Raw genomic sequence first — 27,995 nt, 5'->3', positions numbered from 1 at the left:
TTTTCCAAAGGCAAAATGTCGCGGTGCGCCCGTTTGCATGTCCACAAGGCCGGCCCAGTCCAAAGATGGTTTTTCACTGGAGTTCACTTTCCCAAAAAAGAAGCGAGGAAATACAGGAAGCACTGGAAATCAACCATGAGGCCTGCAGTGCGTGCTCCAACTCCATCTCCCTGTTCCAGAAAGCCTTGGCCAGCAGTTATAGGACGCCTGGAATGTTACAATCAAATGAAAAGAAAAAATCTGTTACAGACATGTCAGAGGTGGGATTCGAACCCACTGCGACCTGAACGCAGCGCCTTAGACCACTCGGCCATCCTGACTCTGCCGTTTGCACCCCTCAGATGCGGCTTAGAGGCAATGTTGGAAAGTCTCAAAGACCACCCGCCTAAAATCCTCTCCTATTGCATTAAAGTCTCCAAATTCCTCCCAAAAGAATAATCACAGGCAGGGCAGCACTCATACAACGACTACTGGCACAGACGTGCAGGGTTCAATCCCTATGTACAGCAGCTACTTGTCACAAGCACACATGAGTCTTTCATGTTTCTGCAGAACGGTGCTGCCTGCCACCTGTTAACAGACACGAGCAACTACACCTCAGGAAATAGGAAGGCAGGAGGCGGGCTGGTTTATGCAAATAAAAGCATGCACTGTGTCCAACCCTTCAGGAGGTTCAGGCAGTGTGCTAGAGCCTTCTTGGTCACAAGAGGTTGGGCACTAGTGCCGGGGAGCCTGTTTAGGCTGAAAGGACTGTGTATGGGCCGGCCTGATCTCCCTGTACTCCTGCACAGGACTCACTCTAAATTACAGGGCTAAAGAGTTCTGCCAGCAAAGCCTATATACAATGGCCGTTCGTGGCCGTTCGGGGCCGTTTGGGCAGGCAGGTGGTTGGTTGGGCAGAGGGCGAGGAGGAAGAACTGTGTTCACTCCTCTGCCTGCCTTTTTACCTCTCGCTTCCCCCCACTCACTCCTCCATCTGCCTCCCACTATGTCACACTAACTTTCCACCTGACCCCCATTTCAAATAGGTCACTTCATTCCAACTAGGCCCAGTGAAAAGGACAAGACGTTGGGTTCTTTATGCATTTTTTCCAAAGACAAAATGCCGCGCTGCGCCCATTTGCAAGTCCACAAAGCTAGCACAGTCCTAAGACGGTTTTTCATTTAAGCACTGTAGTACACCTGCCAAAAGGGCAGTCAAGCATTCCAGGACCAACTGCAGACCTAGCTGGAGGACGGGAGTGTGTGGAGCAAGCTCCAACTCCATCTCCCTGTTCCAGAAATCCGTGGCCGGCAGTTATAGGAAGCGTGGAATGCAATCACATGAAAAGTAAAAACCCATTTCAGGCATGTCAGAAGTGGGATTCGAACCCACGCCTCCAGAGGAGACTGCGACCTGAACGCAGCGCCTTAGACCACTCGGCCATCCTGACTCTGCCTTAGGCGCTCGCCTGAATCGGCTTAGAGGCTATGTTGGCAAGTCTTTGACCACACTTAAATCCTCTTGGATTTCCTAAAATGTCTCCACAGTCTGCCAGGAATATACTCTCGCGCATCCCACCCACCCCTCCTAACCCACCACCCTCCCCATCCATTTTAAAAATGTCACTTCATTCCCACTAGGCCCAGTTAAAAGGACAACACATTGGGTTCTTTATGCATTTTTTCCAAAGGCAAAATGTCGCGGTGCGCCCGTTTGCATGTCCACAAGGCCGGCCCAGTCCAAAGATGGTTTTTCACTGGAGTTCACTTTCCCAAAAAAGAAGCGAGGAAATACAGGAAGCACTGGAAATCAACCATGAGGCCTGCAGTGCGTGCTCCAACTCCATCTCCCTGTTCCAGAAAGCCTTGGCCAGCAGTTATAGGACGCCTGGAATGTTACAATCAAATGAAAAGAAAAAATCTGTTACAGACATGTCAGAGGTGGGATTCGAACCCACGCCTCCAGCGGAGACTGCGACCTGAACGCAGCGCCTTAGACCACTCGGCCATCCTGACTCTGCCGTTTGCACCCCTCAGATGCGGCTTAGAGGCAATGTTGGAAAGTCTCAAAGACCACCCGCCTAAAATCCTCTCCTATTGCATTAAAGTCTCCAAATTCCTCCCAAAAGAATAATCACAGGCAGGGCAGCACTCATACAACGACTACTGGCACAGACGTGCAGGGTTCAATCCCTATGTACAGCAGCTACTTGTCACAAGCACACATGAGTCTTTCATGTTTCTGCAGAACGGTGCTGCCTGCCACCTGTTAACAGACACGAGCAACTACACCTCAGGAAATAGGAAGGCAGGAGGCGGGCTGGTTTATGCAAATAAAAGCATGCACTGTGTCCAACCCTTCAGGAGGTTCAGGCAGTGTGCTAGAGCCTTCTTGGTCACAAGAGGTTGGGCACTAGTGCCGGGGAGCCTGTTTAGGCTGAAAGGACTGTGTATGGGCCGGCCTGATCTCCCTGTACTCCTGCACAGGACTCACTCTAAATTACAGGGCTAAAGAGTTCTGCCAGCAAAGCCTATATACAATGGCCGTTCGTGGCCGTTCGGGGCCGTTTGGGCAGGCAGGTGGTTGGTTGGGCAGAGGGCGAGGAGGAAGAACTGTGTTCACTCCTCTGCCTGCCTTTTTACCTCTCGCTTCCCCCCACTCACTCCTCCATCTGCCTCCCACTATGTCACACTAACTTTCCACCTGACCCCCATTTCAAATAGGTCACTTCATTCCAACTAGGCCCAGTGAAAAGGACAAGACGTTGGGTTCTTTATGCATTTTTTCCAAAGACAAAATGCCGCGCTGCGCCCATTTGCAAGTCCACAAAGCTAGCACAGTCCTAAGACGGTTTTTCATTTAAGCACTGTAGTACACCTGCCAAAAGGGCAGTCAAGCATTCCAGGACCAACTGCAGACCTAGCTGGAGGACGGGAGTGTGTGGAGCAAGCTCCAACTCCATCTCCCTGTTCCAGAAATCCGTGGCCGGCAGTTATAGGAAGCGTGGAATGCAATCACATGAAAAGTAAAAACCCATTTCAGGCATGTCAGAAGTGGGATTCGAACCCACGCCTCCAGAGGAGACTGCGACCTGAACGCAGCGCCTTAGACCACTCGGCCATCCTGACTCTGCCTTAGGCGCTCGCCTGAATCGGCTTAGAGGCTATGTTGGCAAGTCTTTGACCACACTTAAATCCTCTTGGATTTCCTAAAATGTCTCCACAGTCTGCCAGGAATATACTCTCGCGCATCCCACCCACCCCTCCTAACCCACCACCCTCCCCATCCATTTTAAAAATGTCACTTCATTCCCACTAGGCCCAGTTAAAAGGACAACACATTGGGTTCTTTATGCATTTTTTCCAAAGGCAAAATGTCGCGGTGCGCCCGTTTGCATGTCCACAAGGCCGGCCCAGTCCAAAGATGGTTTTTCACTGGAGTTCACTTTCCCAAAAAAGAAGCGAGGAAATACAGGAAGCACTGGAAATCAACCATGAGGCCTGCAGTGCGTGCTCCAACTCCATCTCCCTGTTCCAGAAAGCCTTGGCCAGCAGTTATAGGACGCCTGGAATGTTACAATCAAATGAAAAGAAAAAATCTGTTACAGACATGTCAGAGGTGGGATTCGAACCCACGCCTCCAGCGGAGACTGCGACCTGAACGCAGCGCCTTAGACCACTCGGCCATCCTGACTCTGCCGTTTGCACCCCTCAGATGCGGCTTAGAGGCAATGTTGGAAAGTCTCAAAGACCACCCGCCTAAAATCCTCTCCTATTGCATTAAAGTCTCCAAATTCCTCCCAAAAGAATAATCACAGGCAGGGCAGCACTCATACAACGACTACTGGCACAGACGTGCAGGGTTCAATCCCTATGTACAGCAGCTACTTGTCACAAGCACACATGAGTCTTTCATGTTTCTGCAGAACGGTGCTGCCTGCCACCTGTTAACAGACACGAGCAACTACACCTCAGGAAATAGGAAGGCAGGAGGCGGGCTGGTTTATGCAAATAAAAGCATGCACTGTGTCCAACCCTTCAGGAGGTTCAGGCAGTGTGCTAGAGCCTTCTTGGTCACAAGAGGTTGGGCACTAGTGCCGGGGAGCCTGTTTAGGCTGAAAGGACTGTGTATGGGCCGGCCTGATCTCCCTGTACTCCTGCACAGGACTCACTCTAAATTACAGGGCTAAAGAGTTCTGCCAGCAAAGCCTATATACAATGGCCGTTCGTGGCCGTTCGGGGCCGTTTGGGCAGGCAGGTGGTTGGTTGGGCAGAGGGCGAGGAGGAAGAACTGTGTTCACTCCTCTGCCTGCCTTTTTACCTCTCGCTTCCCCCCACTCACTCCTCCATCTGCCTCCCACTATGTCACACTAACTTTCCACCTGACCCCCATTTCAAATAGGTCACTTCATTCCAACTAGGCCCAGTGAAAAGGACAAGACGTTGGGTTCTTTATGCATTTTTTCCAAAGACAAAATGCCGCGCTGCGCCCATTTGCAAGTCCACAAAGCTAGCACAGTCCTAAGACGGTTTTTCATTTAAGCACTGTAGTACACCTGCCAAAAGGGCAGTCAAGCATTCCAGGACCAACTGCAGACCTAGCTGGAGGACGGGAGTGTGTGGAGCAAGCTCCAACTCCATCTCCCTGTTCCAGAAATCCGTGGCCGGCAGTTATAGGAAGCGTGGAATGCAATCACATGAAAAGTAAAAACCCATTTCAGGCATGTCAGAAGTGGGATTCGAACCCACGCCTCCAGAGGAGACTGCGACCTGAACGCAGAGCCTTAGACCACTCGGCCATCCTGACTCTGCCTTAGGCGCTCGCCTGAATCGGCTTAGAGGCTATGTTGGCAAGTCTTTGACCACACTTAAATCCTCTTGGATTTCCTAAAATGTCTCCACAGTCTGCCAGGAATATACTCTCGCGCATCCCACCCACCCCTCCTAACCCACCACCCTCCCCATCCATTTTAAAAATGTCACTTCATTCCCACTAGGCCCAGTTAAAAGGACAACACATTGGGTTCTTTATGCATTTTTTCCAAAGGCAAAATGTCGCGGTGCGCCCGTTTGCATGTCCACAAGGCCGGCCCAGTCCAAAGATGGTTTTTCACTGGAGTTCACTTTCCCAAAAAAGAAGCGAGGAAATACAGGAAGCACTGGAAATCAACCATGAGGCCTGCAGTGCGTGCTCCAACTCCATCTCCCTGTTCCAGAAAGCCTTGGCCAGCAGTTATAGGACGCCTGGAATGTTACAATCAAATGAAAAGAAAAAATCTGTTACAGACATGTCAGAGGTGGGATTCGAACCCACTGCGACCTGAACGCAGCGCCTTAGACCACTCGGCCATCCTGACTCTGCCGTTTGCACCCCTCAGATGCGGCTTAGAGGCAATGTTGGAAAGTCTCAAAGACCACCCGCCTAAAATCCTCTCCTATTGCATTAAAGTCTCCAAATTCCTCCCAAAAGAATAATCACAGGCAGGGCAGCACTCATACAACGACTACTGGCACAGACGTGCAGGGTTCAATCCCTATGTACAGCAGCTACTTGTCACAAGCACACATGAGTCTTTCATGTTTCTGCAGAACGGTGCTGCCTGCCACCTGTTAACAGACACGAGCAACTACACCTCAGGGAATAGGAAGGCAGGAGGCGGGCTGGTTTATGCAAATAAAAGCATGCACTGTGTCCAACCCTTCAGGAGGTTCAGGCAGTGTGCTAGAGCCTTCTTGGTCACAAGAGGTTGGGCACTAGTGCCGGGGAGCCTGTTTAGGCTGAAAGGACTGTGTATGGGCCGGCCTGATCTCCCTGTACTCCTGCACAGGACTCACTCTAAATTACAGGGCTAAAGAGTTCTGCCAGCAAAGCCTATATACAATGGCCGTTCGTGGCCGTTCGGGGCCGTTTGGGCAGGCAGGTGGTTGGTTGGGCAGAGGGCGAGGAGGAAGAACTGTGTTCACTCCTCTGCCTGCCTTTTTACCTCTCGCTTCCCCCCACTCACTCCTCCATCTGCCTCCCACTATGTCACACTAACTTTCCACCTGACCCCCATTTCAAATAGGTCACTTCATTCCAACTAGGCCCAGTGAAAAGGACAAGACGTTGGGTTCTTTATGCATTTTTTCCAAAGACAAAATGCCGCGCTGCGCCCATTTGCAAGTCCACAAAGCTAGCACAGTCCTAAGACGGTTTTTCATTTAAGCACTGTAGTACACCTGCCAAAAGGGCAGTCAAGCATTCCAGGACCAACTGCAGACCTAGCTGGAGGACGGGAGTGTGTGGAGCAAGCTCCAACTCCATCTCCCTGTTCCAGAAATCCGTGGCCGGCAGTTATAGGAAGCGTGGAATGCAATCACATGAAAAGTAAAAACCCATTTCAGGCATGTCAGAAGTGGGATTCGAACCCACGCCTCCAGAGGAGACTGCGACCTGAACGCAGCGCCTTAGACCACTCGGCCATCCTGACTCTGCCTTAGGCGCTCGCCTGAATCGGCTTAGAGGCTATGTTGGCAAGTCTTTGACCACACTTAAATCCTCTTGGATTTCCTAAAATGTCTCCACAGTCTGCCAGGAATATACTCTCGCGCATCCCACCCACCCCTCCTAACCCACCACCCTCCCCATCCATTTTAAAAATGTCACTTCATTCCCACTAGGCCCAGTTAAAAGGACAACACATTGGGTTCTTTATGCATTTTTTCCAAAGGCAAAATGTCGCGGTGCGCCCGTTTGCATGTCCACAAGGCCGGCCCAGTCCAAAGATGGTTTTTCACTGGAGTTCACTTTCCCAAAAAAGAAGCGAGGAAATACAGGAAGCACTGGAAATCAACCATGAGGCCTGCAGTGCGTGCTCCAACTCCATCTCCCTGTTCCAGAAAGCCTTGGCCAGCAGTTATAGGACGCCTGGAATGTTACAATCAAATGAAAAGAAAAAATCTGTTACAGACATGTCAGAGGTGGGATTCGAACCCACGCCTCCAGCGGAGACTGCGACCTGAACGCAGCGCCTTAGACCACTCGGCCATCCTGACTCTGCCGTTTGCACCCCTCAGATGCGGCTTAGAGGCAATGTTGGAAAGTCTCAAAGACCACCCGCCTAAAATCCTCTCCTATTGCATTAAAGTCTCCAAATTCCTCCCAAAAGAATAATCACAGGCAGGGCAGCACTCATACAACGACTACTGGCACAGACGTGCAGGGTTCAATCCCTATGTACAGCAGCTACTTGTCACAAGCACACATGAGTCTTTCATGTTTCTGCAGAACGGTGCTGCCTGCCACCTGTTAACAGACACGAGCAACTACACCTCAGGAAATAGGAAGGCAGGAGGCGGGCTGGTTTATGCAAATAAAAGCATGCACTGTGTCCAACCCTTCAGGAGGTTCAGGCAGTGTGCTAGAGCCTTCTTGGTCACAAGAGGTTGGGCACTAGTGCCGGGGAGCCTGTTTAGGCTGAAAGGACTGTGTATGGGCCGGCCTGATCTCCCTGTACTCCTGCACAGGACTCACTCTAAATTACAGGGCTAAAGAGTTCTGCCAGCAAAGCCTATATACAATGGCCGTTCGTGGCCGTTCGGGGCCGTTTGGGCAGGCAGGTGGTTGGTTGGGCAGAGGGCGAGGAGGAAGAACTGTGTTCACTCCTCTGCCTGCCTTTTTACCTCTCGCTTCCCCCCACTCACTCCTCCATCTGCCTCCCACTATGTCACACTAACTTTCCACCTGACCCCCATTTCAAATAGGTCACTTCATTCCAACTAGGCCCAGTGAAAAGGACAAGACGTTGGGTTCTTTATGCATTTTTTCCAAAGACAAAATGCCGCGCTGCGCCCATTTGCAAGTCCACAAAGCTAGCACAGTCCTAAGACGGTTTTTCATTTAAGCACTGTAGTACACCTGCCAAAAGGGCAGTCAAGCATTCCAGGACCAACTGCAGACCTAGCTGGAGGACGGGAGTGTGTGGAGCAAGCTCCAACTCCATCTCCCTGTTCCAGAAATCCGTGGCCGGCAGTTATAGGAAGCGTGGAATGCAATCACATGAAAAGTAAAAACCCATTTCAGGCATGTCAGAAGTGGGATTCGAACCCACGCCTCCAGAGGAGACTGCGACCTGAACGCAGCGCCTTAGACCACTCGGCCATCCTGACTCTGCCTTAGGCGCTCGCCTGAATCGGCTTAGAGGCTATGTTGGCAAGTCTTTGACCACACTTAAATCCTCTTGGATTTCCTAAAATGTCTCCACAGTCTGCCAGGAATATACTCTCGCGCATCCCACCCACCCCTCCTAACCCACCACCCTCCCCATCCATTTTAAAAATGTCACTTCATTCCCACTAGGCCCAGTTAAAAGGACAACACATTGGGTTCTTTATGCATTTTTTCCAAAGGCAAAATGTCGCGGTGCGCCCGTTTGCATGTCCACAAGGCCGGCCCAGTCCAAAGATGGTTTTTCACTGGAGTTCACTTTCCCAAAAAAGAAGCGAGGAAATACAGGAAGCACTGGAAATCAACCATGAGGCCTGCAGTGCGTGCTCCAACTCCATCTCCCTGTTCCAGAAAGCCTTGGCCAGCAGTTATAGGACGCCTGGAATGTTACAATCAAATGAAAAGAAAAAATCTGTTACAGACATGTCAGAGGTGGGATTCGAACCCACTGCGACCTGAACGCAGCGCCTTAGACCACTCGGCCATCCTGACTCTGCCGTTTGCACCCCTCAGATGCGGCTTAGAGGCAATGTTGGAAAGTCTCAAAGACCACCCGCCTAAAATCCTCTCCTATTGCATTAAAGTCTCCAAATTCCTCCCAAAAGAATAATCACAGGCAGGGCAGCACTCATACAACGACTACTGGCACAGACGTGCAGGGTTCAATCCCTATGTACAGCAGCTACTTGTCACAAGCACACATGAGTCTTTCATGTTTCTGCAGAACGGTGCTGCCTGCCACCTGTTAACAGACACGAGCAACTACACCTCAGGAAATAGGAAGGCAGGAGGCGGGCTGGTTTATGCAAATAAAAGCATGCACTGTGTCCAACCCTTCAGGAGGTTCAGGCAGTGTGCTAGAGCCTTCTTGGTCACAAGAGGTTGGGCACTAGTGCCGGGGAGCCTGTTTAGGCTGAAAGGACTGTGTATGGGCCGGCCTGATCTCCCTGTACTCCTGCACAGGACTCACTCTAAATTACAGGGCTAAAGAGTTCTGCCAGCAAAGCCTATATACAATGGCCGTTCGTGGCCGTTCGGGGCCGTTTGGGCAGGCAGGTGGTTGGTTGGGCAGAGGGCGAGGAGGAAGAACTGTGTTCACTCCTCTGCCTGCCTTTTTACCTCTCGCTTCCCCCCACTCACTCCTCCATCTGCCTCCCACTATGTCACACTAACTTTCCACCTGACCCCCATTTCAAATAGGTCACTTCATTCCAACTAGGCCCAGTGAAAAGGACAAGACGTTGGGTTCTTTATGCATTTTTTCCAAAGACAAAATGCCGCGCTGCGCCCATTTGCAAGTCCACAAAGCTAGCACAGTCCTAAGACGGTTTTTCATTTAAGCACTGTAGTACACCTGCCAAAAGGGCAGTCAAGCATTCCAGGACCAACTGCAGACCTAGCTGGAGGACGGGAGTGTGTGGAGCAAGCTCCAACTCCATCTCCCTGTTCCAGAAATCCGTGGCCGGCAGTTATAGGAAGCGTGGAATGCAATCACATGAAAAGTAAAAACCCATTTCAGGCATGTCAGAAGTGGGATTCGAACCCACGCCTCCAGAGGAGACTGCGACCTGAACGCAGCGCCTTAGACCACTCGGCCATCCTGACTCTGCCTTAGGCGCTCGCCTGAATCGGCTTAGAGGCTATGTTGGCAAGTCTTTGACCACACTTAAATCCTCTTGGATTTCCTAAAATGTCTCCACAGTCTGCCAGGAATATACTCTCGCGCATCCCACCCACCCCTCCTAACCCACCACCCTCCCCATCCATTTTAAAAATGTCACTTCATTCCCACTAGGCCCAGTTAAAAGGACAACACATTGGGTTCTTTATGCATTTTTTCCAAAGGCAAAATGTCGCGGTGCGCCCGTTTGCATGTCCACAAGGCCGGCCCAGTCCAAAGATGGTTTTTCACTGGAGTTCACTTTCCCAAAAAAGAAGCGAGGAAATACAGGAAGCACTGGAAATCAACCATGAGGCCTGCAGTGCGTGCTCCAACTCCATCTCCCTGTTCCAGAAAGCCTTGGCCAGCAGTTATAGGACGCCTGGAATGAGAAAAAATCTGTTACAGACATGTCAGAGGTGGGATTCGAACCCACGCCTCCAGCGGAGACTGCGACCTGAACGCAGCGCCTTAGACCACTCGGCCATCCTGACTCTGCCGTTTGCACCCCTCAGATGCGGCTTAGAGGCAATGTTGGAAAGTCTCAAAGACCACCCGCCTAAAATCCTCTCCTATTGCATTAAAGTCTCCAAATTCCTCCCAAAAGAATAATCACAGGCAGGGCAGCACTCATACAACGACTACTGGCACAGACGTGCAGGGTTCAATCCCTATGTACAGCAGCTACTTGTCACAAGCACACATGAGTCTTTCATGTTTCTGCAGAACGGTGCTGCCTGCCACCTGTTAACAGACACGAGCAACTACACCTCAGGAAATAGGAAGGCAGGAGGCGGGCTGGTTTATGCAAATAAAAGCATGCACTGTGTCCAACCCTTCAGGAGGTTCAGGCAGTGTGCTAGAGCCTTCTTGGTCACAAGAGGTTGGGCACTAGTGCCGGGGAGCCTGTTTAGGCTGAAAGGACTGTGTATGGGCCGGCCTGATCTCCCTGTACTCCTGCACAGGACTCACTCTAAATTACAGGGCTAAAGAGTTCTGCCAGCAAAGCCTATATACAATGGCCGTTCGTGGCCGTTCGGGGCCGTTTGGGCAGGCAGGTGGTTGGTTGGGCAGAGGGCGAGGAGGAAGAACTGTGTTCACTCCTCTGCCTGCCTTTTTACCTCTCGCTTCCCCCCACTCACTCCTCCATCTGCCTCCCACTATGTCACACTAACTTTCCACCTGACCCCCATTTCAAATAGGTCACTTCATTCCAACTAGGCCCAGTGAAAAGGACAAGACGTTGGGTTCTTTATGCATTTTTTCCAAAGACAAAATGCCGCGCTGCGCCCATTTGCAAGTCCACAAAGCTAGCACAGTCCTAAGACGGTTTTTCATTTAAGCACTGTAGTACACCTGCCAAAAGGGCAGTCAAGCATTCCAGGACCAACTGCAGACCTAGCTGGAGGACGGGAGTGTGTGGAGCAAGCTCCAACTCCATCTCCCTGTTCCAGAAATCCGTGGCCGGCAGTTATAGGAAGCGTGGAATGCAATCACATGAAAAGTAAAAACCCATTTCAGGCATGTCAGAAGTGGGATTCGAACCCACGCCTCCAGAGGAGACTGCGACCTGAACGCAGCGCCTTAGACCACTCGGCCATCCTGACTCTGCCTTAGGCGCTCGCCTGAATCGGCTTAGAGGCTATGTTGGCAAGTCTTTGACCACACTTAAATCCTCTTGGATTTCCTAAAATGTCTCCACAGTCTGCCAGGAATATACTCTCGCGCATCCCACCCACCCCTCCTAACCCACCACCCTCCCCATCCATTTTAAAAATGTCACTTCATTCCCACTAGGCCCAGTTAAAAGGACAACACATTGGGTTCTTTATGCATTTTTTCCAAAGGCAAAATGTCGCGGTGCGCCCGTTTGCATGTCCACAAGGCCGGCCCAGTCCAAAGATGGTTTTTCACTGGAGTTCACTTTCCCAAAAAAGAAGCGAGGAAATACAGGAAGCACTGGAAATCAACCATGAGGCCTGCAGTGCGTGCTCCAACTCCATCTCCCTGTTCCAGAAAGCCTTGGCCAGCAGTTATAGGACGCCTGGAATGTTACAATCAAATGAAAAGAAAAAATCTGTTACAGACATGTCAGAGGTGGGATTCGAACCCACGCCTCCAGCGGAGACTGCGACCTGAACGCAGCGCCTTAGACCACTCGGCCATCCTGACTCTGCCGTTTGCACCCCTCAGATGCGGCTTAGAGGCAATGTTGGAAAGTCTCAAAGACCACCCGCCTAAAATCCTCTCCTATTGCATTAAAGTCTCCAAATTCCTCCCAAAAGAATAATCACAGGCAGGGCAGCACTCATACAACGACTACTGGCACAGACGTGCAGGGTTCAATCCCTATGTACAGCAGCTACTTGTCACAAGCACACATGAGTCTTTCATGTTTCTGCAGAACGGTGCTGCCTGCCACCTGTTAACAGACACGAGCAACTACACCTCAGGAAATAGGAAGGCAGGAGGCGGGCTGGTTTATGCAAATAAAAGCATGCACTGTGTCCAACCCTTCAGGAGGTTCAGGCAGTGTGCTAGAGCCTTCTTGGTCACAAGAGGTTGGGCACTAGTGCCGGGGAGCCTGTTTAGGCTGAAAGGACTGTGTATGGGCCGGCCTGATCTCCCTGTACTCCTGCACAGGACTCACTCTAAATTACAGGGCTAAAGAGTTCTGCCAGCAAAGCCTATATACAATGGCCGTTCGTGGCCGTTCGGGGCCGTTTGGGCAGGCAGGTGGTTGGTTGGGCAGAGGGCGAGGAGGAAGAACTGTGTTCACTCCTCTGCCTGCCTTTTTACCTCTCGCTTCCCCCCACTCACTCCTCCATCTGCCTCCCACTATGTCACACTAACTTTCCACCTGACCCCCATTTCAAATAGGTCACTTCATTCCAACTAGGCCCAGTGAAAAGGACAAGACGTTGGGTTCTTTATGCATTTTTTCCAAAGACAAAATGCCGCGCTGCGCCCATTTGCAAGTCCACAAAGCTAGCACAGTCCTAAGACGGTTTTTCATTTAAGCACTGTAGTACACCTGCCAAAAGGGCAGTCAAGCATTCCAGGACCAACTGCAGACCTAGCTGGAGGACGGGAGTGTGTGGAGCAAGCTCCAACTCCATCTCCCTGTTCCAGAAATCCGTGGCCGGCAGTTATAGGAAGCGTGGAATGCAATCACATGAAAAGTAAAAACCCATTTCAGGCATGTCAGAAGTGGGATTCGAACCCACGCCTCCAGAGGAGACTGCGACCTGAACGCAGCGCCTTAGACCACTCGGCCATCCTGACTCTGCCTTAGGCGCTCGCCTGAATCGGCTTAGAGGCTATGTTGGCAAGTCTTTGACCACACTTAAATCCTCTTGGATTTCCTAAAATGTCTCCACAGTCTGCCAGGAATATACTCTCGCGCATCCCACCCACCCCTCCTAACCCACCACCCTCCCCATCCATTTTAAAAATGTCACTTCATTCCCACTAGGCCCAGTTAAAAGGACAACACATTGGGTTCTTTATGCATTTTTTCCAAAGGCAAAATGTCGCGGTGCGCCCGTTTGCATGTCCACAAGGCCGGCCCAGTCCAAAGATGGTTTTTCACTGGAGTTCACTTTCCCAAAAAAGAAGCGAGGAAATACAGGAAGCACTGGAAATCAACCATGAGGCCTGCAGTGCGTGCTCCAACTCCATCTCCCTGTTCCAGAAAGCCTTGGCCAGCAGTTATAGGACGCCTGGAATGTTACAATCAAATGAAAAGAAAAAATCTGTTACAGACATGTCAGAGGTGGGATTCGAACCCACGCCTCCAGCGGAGACTGCGACCTGAACGCAGCGCCTTAGACCACTCGGCCATCCTGACTCTGCCGTTTGCACCCCTCAGATGCGGCTTAGAGGCAATGTTGGAAAGTCTCAAAGACCACCCGCCTAAAATCCTCTCCTATTGCATTAAAGTCTCCAAATTCCTCCCAAAAGAATAATCACAGGCAGGGCAGCACTCATACAACGACTACTGGCACAGACGTGCAGGGTTCAATCCCTATGTACAGCAGCTACTTGTCACAAGCACACATGAGTCTTTCATGTTTCTGCAGAACGGTGCTGCCTGCCACCTGTTAACAGACACGAGCAACTACACCTCAGGAAATAGGAAGGCAGGAGGCGGGCTGGTTTATGCAAATAAAAGCATGCACTGTGTCCAACCCTTCAGGAGGTTCAGGCAGTGTGCTAGAGCCTTCTTGGTCACAAGAGGTTGGGCACTAGTGCCGGGGAGCCTGTTTAGGCTGAAAGGACTGTGTATGGGCCGGCCTGATCTCCCTGTACTCCTGCACAGGACTCACTCTAAATTACAGGGCTAAAGAGTTCTGCCAGCAAAGCCTATATACAATGGCCGTTCGTGGCCGTTCGGGGCCGTTTGGGCAGGCAGGTGGTTGGTTGGGCAGAGGGCGAGGAGGAAGAACTGTGTTCACTCCTCTGCCTGCCTTTTTACCTCTCGCTTCCCCCCACTCACTCCTCCATCTGCCTCCCACTATGTCACACTAACTTTCCACCTGACCCCCATTTCAAATAGGTCACTTCATTCCAACTAGGCCCAGTGAAAAGGACAAGACGTTGGGTTCTTTATGCATTTTTTCCAAAGACAAAATGCCGCGCTGCGCCCATTTGCAAGTCCACAAAGCTAGCACAGTCCTAAGACGGTTTTTCATTTAAGCACTGTAGTACACCTGCCAAAAGGGCAGTCAAGCATTCCAGGACCAACTGCAGACCTAGCTGGAGGACGGGAGTGTGTGGAGCAAGCTCCAACTCCATCTCCCTGTTCCAGAAATCCGTGGCCGGCAGTTATAGGAAGCGTGGAATGCAATCACATGAAAAGTAAAAACCCATTTCAGGCATGTCAGAAGTGGGATTCGAACCCACGCCTCCAGAGGAGACTGCGACCTGAACGCAGCGCCTTAGACCACTCGGCCATCCTGACTCTGCCTTAGGCGCTCGCCTGAATCGGCTTAGAGGCTATGTTGGCAAGTCTTTGACCACACTTAAATCCTCTTGGATTTCCTAAAATGTCTCCACAGTCTGCCAGGAATATACTCTCGCGCATCCCACCCACCCCTCCTAACCCACCACCCTCCCCATCCATTTTAAAAATGTCACTTCATTCCCACTAGGCCCAGTTAAAAGGAACACATTGGGTTCTTTATGCATTTTTTCCAAAGGCAAAATGTCGCGGTGCGCCCGTTTGCATGTCCACAAGGCCGGCCCAGTCCAAAGATGGTTTTTCACTGGAGTTCACTTTCCCAAAAAAGAAGCGAGGAAATACAGGAAGCACTGGAAATCAACCATGAGGCCTGCAGTGCGTGCTCCAACTCCATCTCCCTGTTCCAGAAAGCCTTGGCCAGCAGTTATAGGACGCCTGGAATGTTACAATCAAATGAAAAGAAAAAATCTGTTACAGACATGTCAGAGGTGGGATTCGAACCCACGCCTCCAGCGGAGACTGCGACCTGAACGCAGCGCCTTAGACCACTCGGCCATCCTGACTCTGCCGTTTGCACCCCTCAGATGCGGCTTAGAGGCAATGTTGGAAAGTCTCAAAGACCACCCGCCTAAAATCCTCTCCTATTGCATTAAAGTCTCCAAATTCCTCCCAAAAGAATAATCACAGGCAGGGCAGCACTCATACAACGACTACTGGCACAGACGTGCAGGGTTCAATCCCTATGTACAGCAGCTACTTGTCACAAGCACACATGAGTCTTTCATGTTTCTGCAGAACGGTGCTGCCTGCCACCTGTTAACAGACACGAGCAACTACACCTCAGGAAATAGGAAGGCAGGAGGCGGGCTGGTTTATGCAAATAAAAGCATGCACTGTGTCCAACCCTTCAGGAGGTTCAGGCAGTGTGCTAGAGCCTTCTTGGTCACAAGAGGTTGGGCACTAGTGCCGGGGAGCCTGTTTAGGCTGAAAGGACTGTGTATGGGCCGGCCTGATCTCCCTGTACTCCTGCACAGGACTCACTCTAAATTACAGGGCTAAAGAGTTCTGCCAGCAAAGCCTATATACAATGGCCGTTCGTGGCCGTTCGGGGCCGTTTGGGCAGGCAGGTGGTTGGTTGGGCAGAGGGCGAGGAGGAAGAACTGTGTTCACTCCTCTGCCTGCCTTTTTACCTCTCGCTTCCCCCCACTCACTCCTCCATCTGCCTCCCACTATGTCACACTAACTTTCCACCTGACCCCCATTTCAAATAGGTCACTTCATTCCAACTAGGCCCAGTGAAAAGGACAAGACGTTGGGTTCTTTATGCATTTTTTCCAAAGACAAAATGCCGCGCTGCGCCCATTTGCAAGTCCACAAAGCTAGCACAGTCCTAAGACGGTTTTTCATTTAAGCACTGTAGTACACCTGCCAAAAGGGCAGTCAAGCATTCCAGGACCAACTGCAGACCTAGCTGGAGGACGGGAGTGTGTGGAGCAAGCTCCAACTCCATCTCCCTGTTCCAGAAATCCGTGGCCGGCAGTTATAGGAAGCGTGGAATGCAATCACATGAAAAGTAAAAACCCATTTCAGGCATGTCAGAAGTGGGATTCGAACCCACGCCTCCAGAGGAGACTGCGACCTGAACGCAGCGCCTTAGACCACTCGGCCATCCTGACTCTGCCTTAGGCGCTCGCCTGAATCGGCTTAGAGGCTATGTTGGCAAGTCTTTGACCACACTTAAATCCTCTTGGATTTCCTAAAATGTCTCCACAGTCTGCCAGGAATATACTCTCGCGCATCCCACCCACCCCTCCTAACCCACCACCCTCCCCATCCATTTTAAAAATGTCACTTCATTCCCACTAGGCCCAGTTAAAAGGACAACACATTGGGTTCTTTATGCATTTTTTCCAAAGGCAAAATGTCGCGGTGCGCCCGTTTGCATGTCCACAAGGCCGGCCCAGTCCAAAGATGGTTTTTCACTGGAGTTCACTTTCCCAAAAAAGAAGCGAGGAAATACAGGAAGCACTGGAAATCAACCATGAGGCCTGCAGTGCGTGCTCCAACTCCATCTCCCTGTTCCAGAAAGCCTTGGCCAGCAGTTATAGGACGCCTGGAATGTTACAATCAAATGAAAAGAAAAAATCTGTTACAGACATGTCAGAGGTGGGATTCGAACCCACGCCTCCAGCGGAGACTGCGACCTGAACGCAGCGCCTTAGACCACTCGGCCATCCTGACTCTGCCGTTTGCACCCCTCAGATGCGGCTTAGAGGCAATGTTGGAAAGTCTCAAAGACCACCCGCCTAAAATCCTCTCCTATTGCATTAAAGTCTCCAAATTCCTCCCAAAAGAATAATCACAGGCAGGGCAGCACTCATACAACGACTACTGGCACAGACGTGCAGGGTTCAATCCCTATGTACAGCAGCTACTTGTCACAAGCACACATGAGTCTTTCATGTTTCTGCAGAACGGTGCTGCCTGCCACCTGTTAACAGACACGAGCAACTACACCTCAGGAAATAGGAAGGCAGGAGGCGGGCTGGTTTATGCAAATAAAAGCATGCACTGTGTCCAACCCTTCAGGAGGTTCAGGCAGTGTGCTAGAGCCTTCTTGGTCACAAGAGGTTGGGCACTAGTGCCGGGGAGCCTGTTTAGGCTGAAAGGACTGTGTATGGGCCGGCCTGATCTCCCTGTACTCCTGCACAGGACTCACTCTAAATTACAGGGCTAAAGAGTTCTGCCAGCAAAGCCTATATACAATGGCCGTTCGTGGCCGTTCGGGGCCGTTTGGGCAGGCAGGTGGTTGGTTGGGCAGAGGGCGAGGAGGAAGAACTGTGTTCACTCCTCTGCCTGCCTTTTTACCTCTCGCTTCCCCCCACTCACTCCTCCATCTGCCTCCCACTATGTCACACTAACTTTCCACCTGACCCCCATTTCAAATAGGTCACTTCATTCCAACTAGGCCCAGTGAAAAGGACAAGACGTTGGGTTCTTTATGCATTTTTTCCAAAGACAAAATGCCGCGCTGCGCCCATTTGCAAGTCCACAAAGCTAGCACAGTCCTAAGACGGTTTTTCATTTAAGCACTGTAGTACACCTGCCAAAAGGGCAGTCAAGCATTCCAGGACCAACTGCAGACCTAGCTGGAGGACGGGAGTGTGTGGAGCAAGCTCCAACTCCATCTCCCTGTTCCAGAAATCCGTGGCCGGCAGTTATAGGAAGCGTGGAATGCAATCACATGAAAAGTAAAAACCCATTTCAGGCATGTCAGAAGTGGGATTCGAACCCACGCCTCCAGAGGAGACTGCGACCTGAACGCAGCGCCTTAGACCACTCGGCCATCCTGACTCTGCCTTAGGCGCTCGCCTGAATCGGCTTAGAGGCTATGTTGGCAAGTCTTTGACCACACTTAAATCCTCTTGGATTTCCTAAAATGTCTCCACAGTCTGCCAGGAATATACTCTCGCGCATCCCACCCACCCCTCCTAACCCACCACCCTCCCCATCCATTTTAAAAATGTCACTTCATTCCCACTAGGCCCAGTTAAAAGGACAACACATTGGGTTCTTTATGCATTTTTTCCAAAGGCAAAATGTCGCGGTGCGCCCGTTTGCATGTCCACAAGGCCGGCCCAGTCCAAAGATGGTTTTTCACTGGAGTTCACTTTCCCAAAAAAGAAGCGAGGAAATACAGGAAGCACTGGAAATCAACCATGAGGCCTGCAGTGCGTGCTCCAACTCCATCTCCCTGTTCCAGAAAGCCTTGGCCAGCAGTTATAGGACGCCTGGAATGTTACAATCAAATGAAAAGAAAAAATCTGTTACAGACATGTCAGAGGTGGGATTCGAACCCACGCCTCCAGCGAGACTGCGACCTGAACGCAGCGCCTTAGACCACTCGGCCATCCTGACTCTGCCGTTTGCACCCCTCAGATGCGGCTTAGAGGCAATGTTGGAAAGTCTCAAAGACCACCCGCCTAAAATCCTCTCCTATTGCATTAAAGTCTCCAAATTCCTCCCAAAAGAATAATCACAGGCAGGGCAGCACTCATACAACGACTACTGGCACAGACGTGCAGGGTTCAATCCCTATGTACAGCAGCTACTTGTCACAAGCACACATGAGTCTTTCATGTTTCTGCAGAACGGTGCTGCCTGCCACCTGTTAACAGACACGAGCAACTACACCTCAGGAAATAGGAAGGCAGGAGGCGGGCTGGTTTATGCAAATAAAAGCATGCACTGTGTCCAACCCTTCAGGAGGTTCAGGCAGTGTGCTAGAGCCTTCTTGGTCACAAGAGGTTGGGCACTAGTGCCGGGGAGCCTGTTTAGGCTGAAAGGACTGTGTATGGGCCGGCCTGATCTCCCTGTACTCCTGCACAGGACTCACTCTAAATTACAGGGCTAAAGAGTTCTGCCAGCAAAGCCTATATACAATGGCCGTTCGTGGCCGTTCGGGGCCGTTTGGGCAGGCAGGTGGTTGGTTGGGCAGAGGGCGAGGAGGAAGAACTGTGTTCACTCCTCTGCCTGCCTTTTTACCTCTCGCTTCCCCCCACTCACTCCTCCATCTGCCTCCCACTATGTCACACTAACTTTCCACCTGACCCCCATTTCAAATAGGTCACTTCATTCCAACTAGGCCCAGTGAAAAGGACAAGACGTTGGGTTCTTTATGCATTTTTTCCAAAGACAAAATGCCGCGCTGCGCCCATTTGCAAGTCCACAAAGCTAGCACAGTCCTAAGACGGTTTTTCATTTAAGCACTGTAGTACACCTGCCAAAAGGGCAGTCAAGCATTCCAGGACCAACTGCAGACCTAGCTGGAGGACGGGAGTGTGTGGAGCAAGCTCCAACTCCATCTCCCTGTTCCAGAAATCCGTGGCCGGCAGTTATAGGAAGCGTGGAATGCAATCACATGAAAAGTAAAAACCCATTTCAGGCATGTCAGAAGTGGGATTCGAACCCACGCCTCCAGAGGAGACTGCGACCTGAACGCAGCGCCTTAGACCACTCGGCCATCCTGACTCTGCCTTAGGCGCTCGCCTGAATCGGCTTAGAGGCTATGTTGGCAAGTCTTTGACCACACTTAAATCCTCTTGGATTTCCTAAAATGTCTCCACAGTCTGCCAGGAATATACTCTCGCGCATCCCACCCACCCCTCCTAACCCACCACCCTCCCCATCCATTTTAAAAATGTCACTTCATTCCCACTAGGCCCAGTTAAAAGGACAACACATTGGGTTCTTTATGCATTTTTTCCAAAGGCAAAATGTCGCGGTGCGCCCGTTTGCATGTCCACAAGGCCGGCCCAGTCCAAAGATGGTTTTTCACTGGAGTTCACTTTCCCAAAAAAGAAGCGAGGAAATACAGGAAGCACTGGAAATCAACCATGAGGCCTGCAGTGCGTGCTCCAACTCCATCTCCCTGTTCCAGAAAGCCTTGGCCAGCAGTTATAGGACGCCTGGAATGTTACAATCAAATGAAAAGAAAAAATCTGTTACAGACATGTCAGAGGTGGGATTCGAACCCACGCCTCCAGCGGAGACTGCGACCTGAACGCAGCGCCTTAGACCACTCGGCCATCCTGACTCTGCCGTTTGCACCCCTCAGATGCGGCTTAGAGGCAATGTTGGAAAGTCTCAAAGACCACCCGCCTAAAATCCTCTCCTATTGCATTAAAGTCTCCAAATTCCTCCCAAAAGAATAATCACAGGCAGGGCAGCACTCATACAACGACTACTGGCACAGACGTGCAGGGTTCAATCCCTATGTACAGCAGCTACTTGTCACAAGCACACATGAGTCTTTCATGTTTCTGCAGAACGGTGCTGCCTGCCACCTGTTAACAGACACGAGCAACTACACCTCAGGAAATAGGAAGGCAGGAGGCGGGCTGGTTTATGCAAATAAAAGCATGCACTGTGTCCAACCCTTCAGGAGGTTCAGGCAGTGTGCTAGAGCCTTCTTGGTCACAAGAGGTTGGGCACTAGTGCCGGGGAGCCTGTTTAGGCTGAAAGGACTGTGTATGGGCCGGCCTGATCTCCCTGTACTCCTGCACAGGACTCACTCTAAATTACAGGGCTAAAGAGTTCTGCCAGCAAAGCCTATATACAATGGCCGTTCGTGGCCGTTCGGGGCCGTTTGGGCAGGCAGGTGGTTGGTTGGGCAGAGGGCGAGGAGGAAGAACTGTGTTCACTCCTCTGCCTGCCTTTTTACCTCTCGCTTCCCCCCACTCACTCCTCCATCTGCCTCCCACTATGTCACACTAACTTTCCACCTGACCCCCATTTCAAATAGGTCACTTCATTCCAACTAGGCCCAGTGAAAAGGACAAGACGTTGGGTTCTTTATGCATTTTTTCCAAAGACAAAATGCCGCGCTGCGCCCATTTGCAAGTCCACAAAGCTAGCACAGTCCTAAGACGGTTTTTCATTTAAGCACTGTAGTACACCTGCCAAAAGGGCAGTCAAGCATTCCAGGACCAACTGCAGACCTAGCTGGAGGACGGGAGTGTGTGGAGCAAGCTCCAACTCCATCTCCCTGTTCCAGAAATCCGTGGCCGGCAGTTATAGGAAGCGTGGAATGCAATCACATGAAAAGTAAAAACCCATTTCAGGCATGTCAGAAGTGGGATTCGAACCCACGCCTCCAGAGGAGACTGCGACCTGAACGCAGCGCCTTAGACCACTCGGCCATCCTGACTCTGCCTTAGGCGCTCGCCTGAATCGGCTTAGAGGCTATGTTGGCAAGTCTTTGACCACACTTAAATCCTCTTGGATTTCCTAAAATGTCTCCACAGTCTGCCAGGAATATACTCTCGCGCATCCCACCCACCCCTCCTAACCCACCACCCTCCCCATCCATTTTAAAAATGTCACTTCATTCCCACTAGGCCCAGTTAAAAGGACAACACATTGGGTTCTTTATGCATTTTTTCCAAAGGCAAAATGTCGCGGTGCGCCCGTTTGCATGTCCACAAGGCCGGCCCAGTCCAAAGATGGTTTTTCACTGGAGTTCACTTTCCCAAAAAAGAAGCGAGGAAATACAGGAAGCACTGGAAATCAACCATGAGGCCTGCAGTGCGTGCTCCAACTCCATCTCCCTGTTCCAGAAAGCCTTGGCCAGCAGTTATAGGACGCCTGGAATGTTACAATCAAATGAAAAGAAAAAATCTGTTACAGACATGTCAGAGGTGGGATTCGAACCACGCCCAGCTGCGACCTGAACGCAGCGCCTTAGACCACTCGGCCATCCTGACTCTGCCGTTTGCACCCCTCAGATGCGGCTTAGAGGCAATGTTGGAAAGTCTCAAAGACCACCCGCCTAAAATCCTCTCCTATTGCATTAAAGTCTCCAAATTCCTCCCAAAAGAATAATCACAGGCAGGGCAGCACTCATACAACGACTACTGGCACAGACGTGCAGGGTTCAATCCCTATGTACAGCAGCTACTTGTCACAAGCACACATGAGTCTTTCATGTTTCTGCAGAACGGTGCTGCCTGCCACCTGTTAACAGACACGAGCAACTACACCTCAGGAAATAGGAAGGCAGGAGGCGGGCTGGTTTATGCAAATAAAAGCATGCACTGTGTCCAACCCTTCAGGAGGTTCAGGCAGTGTGCTAGAGCCTTCTTGGTCACAAGAGGTTGGGCACTAGTGCCGGGGAGCCTGTTTAGGCTGAAAGGACTGTGTATGGGCCGGCCTGATCTCCCTGTACTCCTGCACAGGACTCACTCTAAATTACAGGGCTAAAGAGTTCTGCCAGCAAAGCCTATATACAATGGCCGTTCGTGGCCGTTCGGGGCCGTTTGGGCAGGCAGGTGGTTGGTTGGGCAGAGGGCGAGGAGGAAGAACTGTGTTCACTCCTCTGCCTGCCTTTTTACCTCTCGCTTCCCCCCACTCACTCCTCCATCTGCCTCCCACTATGTCACACTAACTTTCCACCTGACCCCCATTTCAAATAGGTCACTTCATTCCAACTAGGCCCAGTGAAAAGGACAAGACGTTGGGTTCTTTATGCATTTTTTCCAAAGACAAAATGCCGCGCTGCGCCCATTTGCAAGTCCACAAAGCTAGCACAGTCCTAAGACGGTTTTTCATTTAAGCACTGTAGTACACCTGCCAAAAGGGCAGTCAAGCATTCCAGGACCAACTGCAGACCTAGCTGGAGGACGGGAGTGTGTGGAGCAAGCTCCAACTCCATCTCCCTGTTCCAGAAATCCGTGGCCGGCAGTTATAGGAAGCGTGGAATGCAATCACATGAAAAGTAAAAACCCATTTCAGGCATGTCAGAAGTGGGATTCGAACCCACGCCTCCAGAGGAGACTGCGACCTGAACGCAGCGCCTTAGACCACTCGGCCATCCTGACTCTGCCTTAGGCGCTCGCCTGAATCGGCTTAGAGGCTATGTTGGCAAGTCTTTGACCACACTTAAATCCTCTTGGATTTCCTAAAATGTCTCCACAGTCTGCCAGGAATATACTCTCGCGCATCCCACCCACCCCTCCTAACCCACCACCCTCCCCATCCATTTTAAAAATGTCACTTCATTCCCACTAGGCCCAGTTAAAAGGACAACACATTGGGTTCTTTATGCATTTTTTCCAAAGGCAAAATGTCGCGGTGCGCCCGTTTGCATGTCCACAAGGCCGGCCCAGTCCAAAGATGGTTTTTCACTGGAGTTCACTTTCCCAAAAAAGAAGCGAGGAAATACAGGAAGCACTGGAAATCAACCATGAGGCCTGCAGTGCGTGCTCCAACTCCATCTCCCTGTTCCAGAAAGCCTTGGCCAGCAGTTATAGGACGCCTGGAATGTTACAATCAAATGAAAAGAAAAAATCTGTTACAGACATGTCAGAGGTGGGATTCGAACCCACGCCTCCAGCGGAGACTGCGACCTGAACGCAGCGCCTTAGACCACTCGGCCATCCTGACTCTGCCGTTTGCACCCCTCAGATGCGGCTTAGAGGCAATGTTGGAAAGTCTCAAAGACCACCCGCCTAAAATCCTCTCCTATTGCATTAAAGTCTCCAAATTCCTCCCAAAAGAATAATCACAGGCAGGGCAGCACTCATACAACGACTACTGGCACAGACGTGCAGGGTTCAATCCCTATGTACAGCAGCTACTTGTCACAAGCACACATGAGTCTTTCATGTTTCTGCAGAACGGTGCTGCCTGCCACCTGTTAACAGACACGAGCAACTACACCTCAGGAAATAGGAAGGCAGGAGGCGGGCTGGTTTATGCAAATAAAAGCATGCACTGTGTCCAACCCTTCAGGAGGTTCAGGCAGTGTGCTAGAGCCTTCTTGGTCACAAGAGGTTGGGCACTAGTGCCGGGGAGCCTGTTTAGGCTGAAAGGACTGTGTATGGGCCGGCCTGATCTCCCTGTACTCCTGCACAGGACTCACTCTAAATTACAGGGCTAAAGAGTTCTGCCAGCAAAGCCTATATACAATGGCCGTTCGTGGCCGTTCGGGGCCGTTTGGGCAGGCAGGTGGTTGGTTGGGCAGAGGGCGAGGAGGAAGAACTGTGTTCACTCCTCTGCCTGCCTTTTTACCTCTCGCTTCCCCCCACTCACTCCTCCATCTGCCTCCCACTATGTCACACTAACTTTCCACCTGACCCCCATTTCAAATAGGTCACTTCATTCCAACTAGGCCCAGTGAAAAGGACAAGACGTTGGGTTCTTTATGCATTTTTTCCAAAGACAAAATGCCGCGCTGCGCCCATTTGCAAGTCCACAAAGCTAGCACAGTCCTAAGACGGTTTTTCATTTAAGCACTGTAGTACACCTGCCAAAAGGGCAGTCAAGCATTCCAGGACCAACTGCAGACCTAGCTGGAGGACGGGAGTGTGTGGAGCAAGCTCCAACTCCATCTCCCTGTTCCAGAAATCCGTGGCCGGCAGTTATAGGAAGCGTGGAATGCAATCACATGAAAAGTAAAAACCCATTTCAGGCATGTCAGAAGTGGGATTCGAACCCACGCCTCCAGAGGAGACTGCGACCTGAACGCAGCGCCTTAGACCACTCGGCCATCCTGACTCTGCCTTAGGCGCTCGCCTGAATCGGCTTAGAGGCTATGTTGGCAAGTCTTTGACCACACTTAAATCCTCTTGGATTTCCTAAAATGTCTCCACAGTCTGCCAGGAATATACTCTCGCGCATCCCACCCACCCCTCCTAACCCACCACCCTCCCCATCCATTTTAAAAATGTCACTTCATTCCCACTAGGCCCAGTTAAAAGGACAACACATTGGGTTCTTTATGCATTTTTTCCAAAGGCAAAATGTCGCGGTGCGCCCGTTTGCATGTCCACAAGGCCGGCCCAGTCCAAAGATGGTTTTTCACTGGAGTTCACTTTCCCAAAAAAGAAGCGAGGAAATACAGGAAGCACTGGAAATCAACCATGAGGCCTGCAGTGCGTGCTCCAACTCCATCTCCCTGTTCCAGAAAGCCTTGGCCAGCAGTTATAGGACGCCTGGAATGTTACAATCAAATGAAAAGAAAAAATCTGTTACAGACATGTCAGAGGTGGGATTCGAACCCACGCCTCCAGCGGAGACTGCGACCTGAACGCAGCGCCTTAGACCACTCGGCCATCCTGACTCTGCCGTTTGCACCCCTCAGATGCGGCTTAGAGGCAATGTTGGAAAGTCTCAAAGACCACCCGCCTAAAATCCTCTCCTATTGCATTAAAGTCTCCAAATTCCTCCCAAAAGAATAATCACAGGCAGGGCAGCACTCATACAACGACTACTGGCACAGACGTGCAGGGTTCAATCCCTATGTACAGCAGCTACTTGTCACAAGCACACATGAGTCTTTCATGTTTCTGCAGAACGGTGCTGCCTGCCACCTGTTAACAGACACGAGCAACTACACCTCAGGAAATAGGAAGGCAGGAGGCGGGCTGGTTTATGCAAATAAAAGCATGCACTGTGTCCAACCCTTCAGGAGGTTCAGGCAGTGTGCTAGAGCCTTCTTGGTCACAAGAGGTTGGGCACTAGTGCCGGGGAGCCTGTTTAGGCTGAAAGGACTGTGTATGGGCCGGCCTGATCTCCCTGTACTCCTGCACAGGACTCACTCTAAATTACAGGGCTAAAGAGTTCTGCCAGCAAAGCCTATATACAATGGCCGTTCGTGGCCGTTCGGGGCCGTTTGGGCAGGCAGGTGGTTGGTTGGGCAGAGGGCGAGGAGGAAGAACTGTGTTCACTCCTCTGCCTGCCTTTTTACCTCTCGCTTCCCCCCACTCACTCCTCCATCTGCCTCCCACTATGTCACACTAACTTTCCACCTGACCCCCATTTCAAATAGGTCACTTCATTCCAACTAGGCCCAGTGAAAAGGACAAGACGTTGGGTTCTTTATGCATTTTTTCCAAAGACAAAATGCCGCGCTGCGCCCATTTGCAAGTCCACAAAGCTAGCACAGTCCTAAGACGGTTTTTCATTTAAGCACTGTAGTACACCTGCCAAAAGGGCAGTCAAGCATTCCAGGACCAACTGCAGACCTAGCTGGAGGACGGGAGTGTGTGGAGCAAGCTCCAACTCCATCTCCCTGTTCCAGAAATCCGTGGCCGGCAGTTATAGGAAGCGTGGAATGCAATCACATGAAAAGTAAAAACCCATTTCAGGCATGTCAGAAGTGGGATTCGAACCCACGCCTCCAGAGGAGACTGCGACCTGAACGCAGCGCCTTAGACCACTCGGCCATCCTGACTCTGCCTTAGGCGCTCGCCTGAATCGGCTTAGAGGCTATGTTGGCAAGTCTTTGACCACACTTAAATCCTCTTGGATTTCCTAAAATGTCTCCACAGTCTGCCAGGAATATACTCTCGCGCATCCCACCCACCCCTCCTAACCCACCACCCTCCCCATCCATTTTAAAAATGTCACTTCATTCCCACTAGGCCCAGTTAAAAGGACAACACATTGGGTTCTTTATGCATTTTTTCCAAAGGCAAAATGTCGCGGTGCGCCCGTTTGCATGTCCACAAGGCCGGCCCAGTCCAAAGATGGTTTTTCACTGGAGTTCACTTTCCCAAAAAAGAAGCGAGGAAATACAGGAAGCACTGGAAATCAACCATGAGGCCTGCAGTGCGTGCTCCAACTCCATCTCCCTGTTCCAGAAAGCCTTGGCCAGCAGTTATAGGACGCCTGGAATGTTACAATCAAATGAAAAGAAAAAATCTGTTACAGACATGTCAGAGGTGGGATTCGAACCCACGCCTCCAGCGGAGACTGCGACCTGAACGCAGCGCCTTAGACCACTCGGCCATCCTGACTCTGCCGTTTGCACCCCTCAGATGCGGCTTAGAGGCAATGTTGGAAAGTCTCAAAGACCACCCGCCTAAAATCCTCTCCTATTGCATTAAAGTCTCCAAATTCCTCCCAAAAGAATAATCACAGGCAGGGCAGCACTCATACAACGACTACTGGCACAGACGTGCAGGGTTCAATCCCTATGTACAGCAGCTACTTGTCACAAGCACACATGAGTCTTTCATGTTTCTGCAGAACGGTGCTGCCTGCCACCTGTTAACAGACACGAGCAACTACACCTCAGGAAATAGGAAGGCAGGAGGCGGGCTGGTTTATGCAAATAAAAGCATGCACTGTGTCCAACCCTTCAGGAGGTTCAGGCAGTGTGCTAGAGCCTTCTTGGTCACAAGAGGTTGGGCACTAGTGCCGGGGAGCCTGTTTAGGCTGAAAGGACTGTGTATGGGCCGGCCTGATCTCCCTGTACTCCTGCACAGGACTCACTCTAAATTACAGGGCTAAAGAGTTCTGCCAGCAAAGCCTATATACAATGGCCGTTCGTGGCCGTTCGGGGCCGTTTGGGCAGGCAGGTGGTTGGTTGGGCAGAGGGCGAGGAGGAAGAACTGTGTTCACTCCTCTGCCTGCCTTTTTACCTCTCGCTTCCCCCCACTCACTCCTCCATCTGCCTCCCACTATGTCACACTAACTTTCCACCTGACCCCCATTTCAAATAGGTCACTTCATTCCAACTAGGCCCAGTGAAAAGGACAAGACGTTGGGTTCTTTATGCATTTTTTCCAAAGACAAAATGCCGCGCTGCGCCCATTTGCAAGTCCACAAAGCTAGCACAGTCCTAAGACGGTTTTTCATTTAAGCACTGTAGTACACCTGCCAAAAGGGCAGTCAAGCAT

At 51.1% G+C, this 27,995-nt stretch overlaps 29 non-coding genes across 29 annotated transcripts; all 29 read right to left on the bottom strand.

Annotated features, from left to right (window-relative positions):
• Positions 1-1,350: 1,350 nt before the first annotated feature.
• TRNAL-CAG (transfer RNA leucine (anticodon CAG)) lies at positions 1,351-1,433 on the bottom strand. The gene has a single exon. It is a non-coding gene; the product is annotated as a tRNA-Leu (tRNA).
• Positions 1,434-1,915: 482 nt separating this feature from the next.
• Positions 1,916-1,998, bottom strand: TRNAL-CAG (transfer RNA leucine (anticodon CAG)). Its single transcript has one exon. It is a non-coding gene; the product is annotated as a tRNA-Leu (tRNA).
• A 1,030-nt stretch (positions 1,999-3,028) lies between these two features.
• On the bottom strand, positions 3,029-3,111 carry TRNAL-CAG (transfer RNA leucine (anticodon CAG)). Its single transcript has one exon. It is a non-coding gene; the product is annotated as a tRNA-Leu (tRNA).
• Positions 3,112-3,593: 482 nt separating this feature from the next.
• TRNAL-CAG (transfer RNA leucine (anticodon CAG)) lies at positions 3,594-3,676 on the bottom strand. Its single transcript has one exon. It is a non-coding gene; the product is annotated as a tRNA-Leu (tRNA).
• Positions 3,677-4,706: 1,030 nt separating this feature from the next.
• On the bottom strand, positions 4,707-4,789 carry TRNAL-CAG (transfer RNA leucine (anticodon CAG)). The gene has a single exon. It is a non-coding gene; the product is annotated as a tRNA-Leu (tRNA).
• Positions 4,790-6,369: 1,580 nt separating this feature from the next.
• On the bottom strand, positions 6,370-6,452 carry TRNAL-CAG (transfer RNA leucine (anticodon CAG)). Its single transcript has one exon. It is a non-coding gene; the product is annotated as a tRNA-Leu (tRNA).
• Positions 6,453-6,934: 482 nt separating this feature from the next.
• On the bottom strand, positions 6,935-7,017 carry TRNAL-CAG (transfer RNA leucine (anticodon CAG)). Its single transcript has one exon. It is a non-coding gene; the product is annotated as a tRNA-Leu (tRNA).
• Positions 7,018-8,047: 1,030 nt separating this feature from the next.
• Positions 8,048-8,130, bottom strand: TRNAL-CAG (transfer RNA leucine (anticodon CAG)). The gene has a single exon. It is a non-coding gene; the product is annotated as a tRNA-Leu (tRNA).
• Positions 8,131-9,710: 1,580 nt separating this feature from the next.
• TRNAL-CAG (transfer RNA leucine (anticodon CAG)) lies at positions 9,711-9,793 on the bottom strand. The gene has a single exon. It is a non-coding gene; the product is annotated as a tRNA-Leu (tRNA).
• A 466-nt stretch (positions 9,794-10,259) lies between these two features.
• TRNAL-CAG (transfer RNA leucine (anticodon CAG)) lies at positions 10,260-10,342 on the bottom strand. Its single transcript has one exon. It is a non-coding gene; the product is annotated as a tRNA-Leu (tRNA).
• Positions 10,343-11,372: 1,030 nt separating this feature from the next.
• On the bottom strand, positions 11,373-11,455 carry TRNAL-CAG (transfer RNA leucine (anticodon CAG)). Its single transcript has one exon. It is a non-coding gene; the product is annotated as a tRNA-Leu (tRNA).
• A 482-nt stretch (positions 11,456-11,937) lies between these two features.
• TRNAL-CAG (transfer RNA leucine (anticodon CAG)) lies at positions 11,938-12,020 on the bottom strand. The gene has a single exon. It is a non-coding gene; the product is annotated as a tRNA-Leu (tRNA).
• A 1,030-nt stretch (positions 12,021-13,050) lies between these two features.
• Positions 13,051-13,133, bottom strand: TRNAL-CAG (transfer RNA leucine (anticodon CAG)). The gene has a single exon. It is a non-coding gene; the product is annotated as a tRNA-Leu (tRNA).
• Positions 13,134-13,615: 482 nt separating this feature from the next.
• TRNAL-CAG (transfer RNA leucine (anticodon CAG)) lies at positions 13,616-13,698 on the bottom strand. Its single transcript has one exon. It is a non-coding gene; the product is annotated as a tRNA-Leu (tRNA).
• Positions 13,699-14,728: 1,030 nt separating this feature from the next.
• Positions 14,729-14,811, bottom strand: TRNAL-CAG (transfer RNA leucine (anticodon CAG)). The gene has a single exon. It is a non-coding gene; the product is annotated as a tRNA-Leu (tRNA).
• A 480-nt stretch (positions 14,812-15,291) lies between these two features.
• Positions 15,292-15,374, bottom strand: TRNAL-CAG (transfer RNA leucine (anticodon CAG)). The gene has a single exon. It is a non-coding gene; the product is annotated as a tRNA-Leu (tRNA).
• Positions 15,375-16,404: 1,030 nt separating this feature from the next.
• On the bottom strand, positions 16,405-16,487 carry TRNAL-CAG (transfer RNA leucine (anticodon CAG)). Its single transcript has one exon. It is a non-coding gene; the product is annotated as a tRNA-Leu (tRNA).
• Positions 16,488-16,969: 482 nt separating this feature from the next.
• Positions 16,970-17,052, bottom strand: TRNAL-CAG (transfer RNA leucine (anticodon CAG)). The gene has a single exon. It is a non-coding gene; the product is annotated as a tRNA-Leu (tRNA).
• A 1,030-nt stretch (positions 17,053-18,082) lies between these two features.
• On the bottom strand, positions 18,083-18,165 carry TRNAL-CAG (transfer RNA leucine (anticodon CAG)). The gene has a single exon. It is a non-coding gene; the product is annotated as a tRNA-Leu (tRNA).
• A 482-nt stretch (positions 18,166-18,647) lies between these two features.
• Positions 18,648-18,729, bottom strand: TRNAL-CAG (transfer RNA leucine (anticodon CAG)). Its single transcript has one exon. It is a non-coding gene; the product is annotated as a tRNA-Leu (tRNA).
• Positions 18,730-19,759: 1,030 nt separating this feature from the next.
• Positions 19,760-19,842, bottom strand: TRNAL-CAG (transfer RNA leucine (anticodon CAG)). The gene has a single exon. It is a non-coding gene; the product is annotated as a tRNA-Leu (tRNA).
• A 482-nt stretch (positions 19,843-20,324) lies between these two features.
• Positions 20,325-20,407, bottom strand: TRNAL-CAG (transfer RNA leucine (anticodon CAG)). The gene has a single exon. It is a non-coding gene; the product is annotated as a tRNA-Leu (tRNA).
• Positions 20,408-21,437: 1,030 nt separating this feature from the next.
• Positions 21,438-21,520, bottom strand: TRNAL-CAG (transfer RNA leucine (anticodon CAG)). Its single transcript has one exon. It is a non-coding gene; the product is annotated as a tRNA-Leu (tRNA).
• A 1,586-nt stretch (positions 21,521-23,106) lies between these two features.
• On the bottom strand, positions 23,107-23,189 carry TRNAL-CAG (transfer RNA leucine (anticodon CAG)). Its single transcript has one exon. It is a non-coding gene; the product is annotated as a tRNA-Leu (tRNA).
• Positions 23,190-23,671: 482 nt separating this feature from the next.
• TRNAL-CAG (transfer RNA leucine (anticodon CAG)) lies at positions 23,672-23,754 on the bottom strand. The gene has a single exon. It is a non-coding gene; the product is annotated as a tRNA-Leu (tRNA).
• Positions 23,755-24,784: 1,030 nt separating this feature from the next.
• On the bottom strand, positions 24,785-24,867 carry TRNAL-CAG (transfer RNA leucine (anticodon CAG)). The gene has a single exon. It is a non-coding gene; the product is annotated as a tRNA-Leu (tRNA).
• Positions 24,868-25,349: 482 nt separating this feature from the next.
• On the bottom strand, positions 25,350-25,432 carry TRNAL-CAG (transfer RNA leucine (anticodon CAG)). The gene has a single exon. It is a non-coding gene; the product is annotated as a tRNA-Leu (tRNA).
• A 1,030-nt stretch (positions 25,433-26,462) lies between these two features.
• Positions 26,463-26,545, bottom strand: TRNAL-CAG (transfer RNA leucine (anticodon CAG)). Its single transcript has one exon. It is a non-coding gene; the product is annotated as a tRNA-Leu (tRNA).
• Positions 26,546-27,027: 482 nt separating this feature from the next.
• Positions 27,028-27,110, bottom strand: TRNAL-CAG (transfer RNA leucine (anticodon CAG)). The gene has a single exon. It is a non-coding gene; the product is annotated as a tRNA-Leu (tRNA).
• Between the last annotated feature and the right edge of the window lie 885 nt (positions 27,111-27,995).

Source organism: Ambystoma mexicanum, chromosome 11 (assembly GCF_040938575.1).
Source record: "Ambystoma mexicanum isolate Mex_15411 chromosome 11, UKY_AmexF1_1, whole genome shotgun sequence".
In the NCBI taxonomy this organism is placed as follows: domain Eukaryota; kingdom Metazoa; phylum Chordata; class Amphibia; order Caudata; family Ambystomatidae; genus Ambystoma; species Ambystoma mexicanum.
The sequence above is the reverse complement of the archived record's forward strand: the minus strand, read 5'-3'. Positions and strand labels throughout refer to the sequence as shown.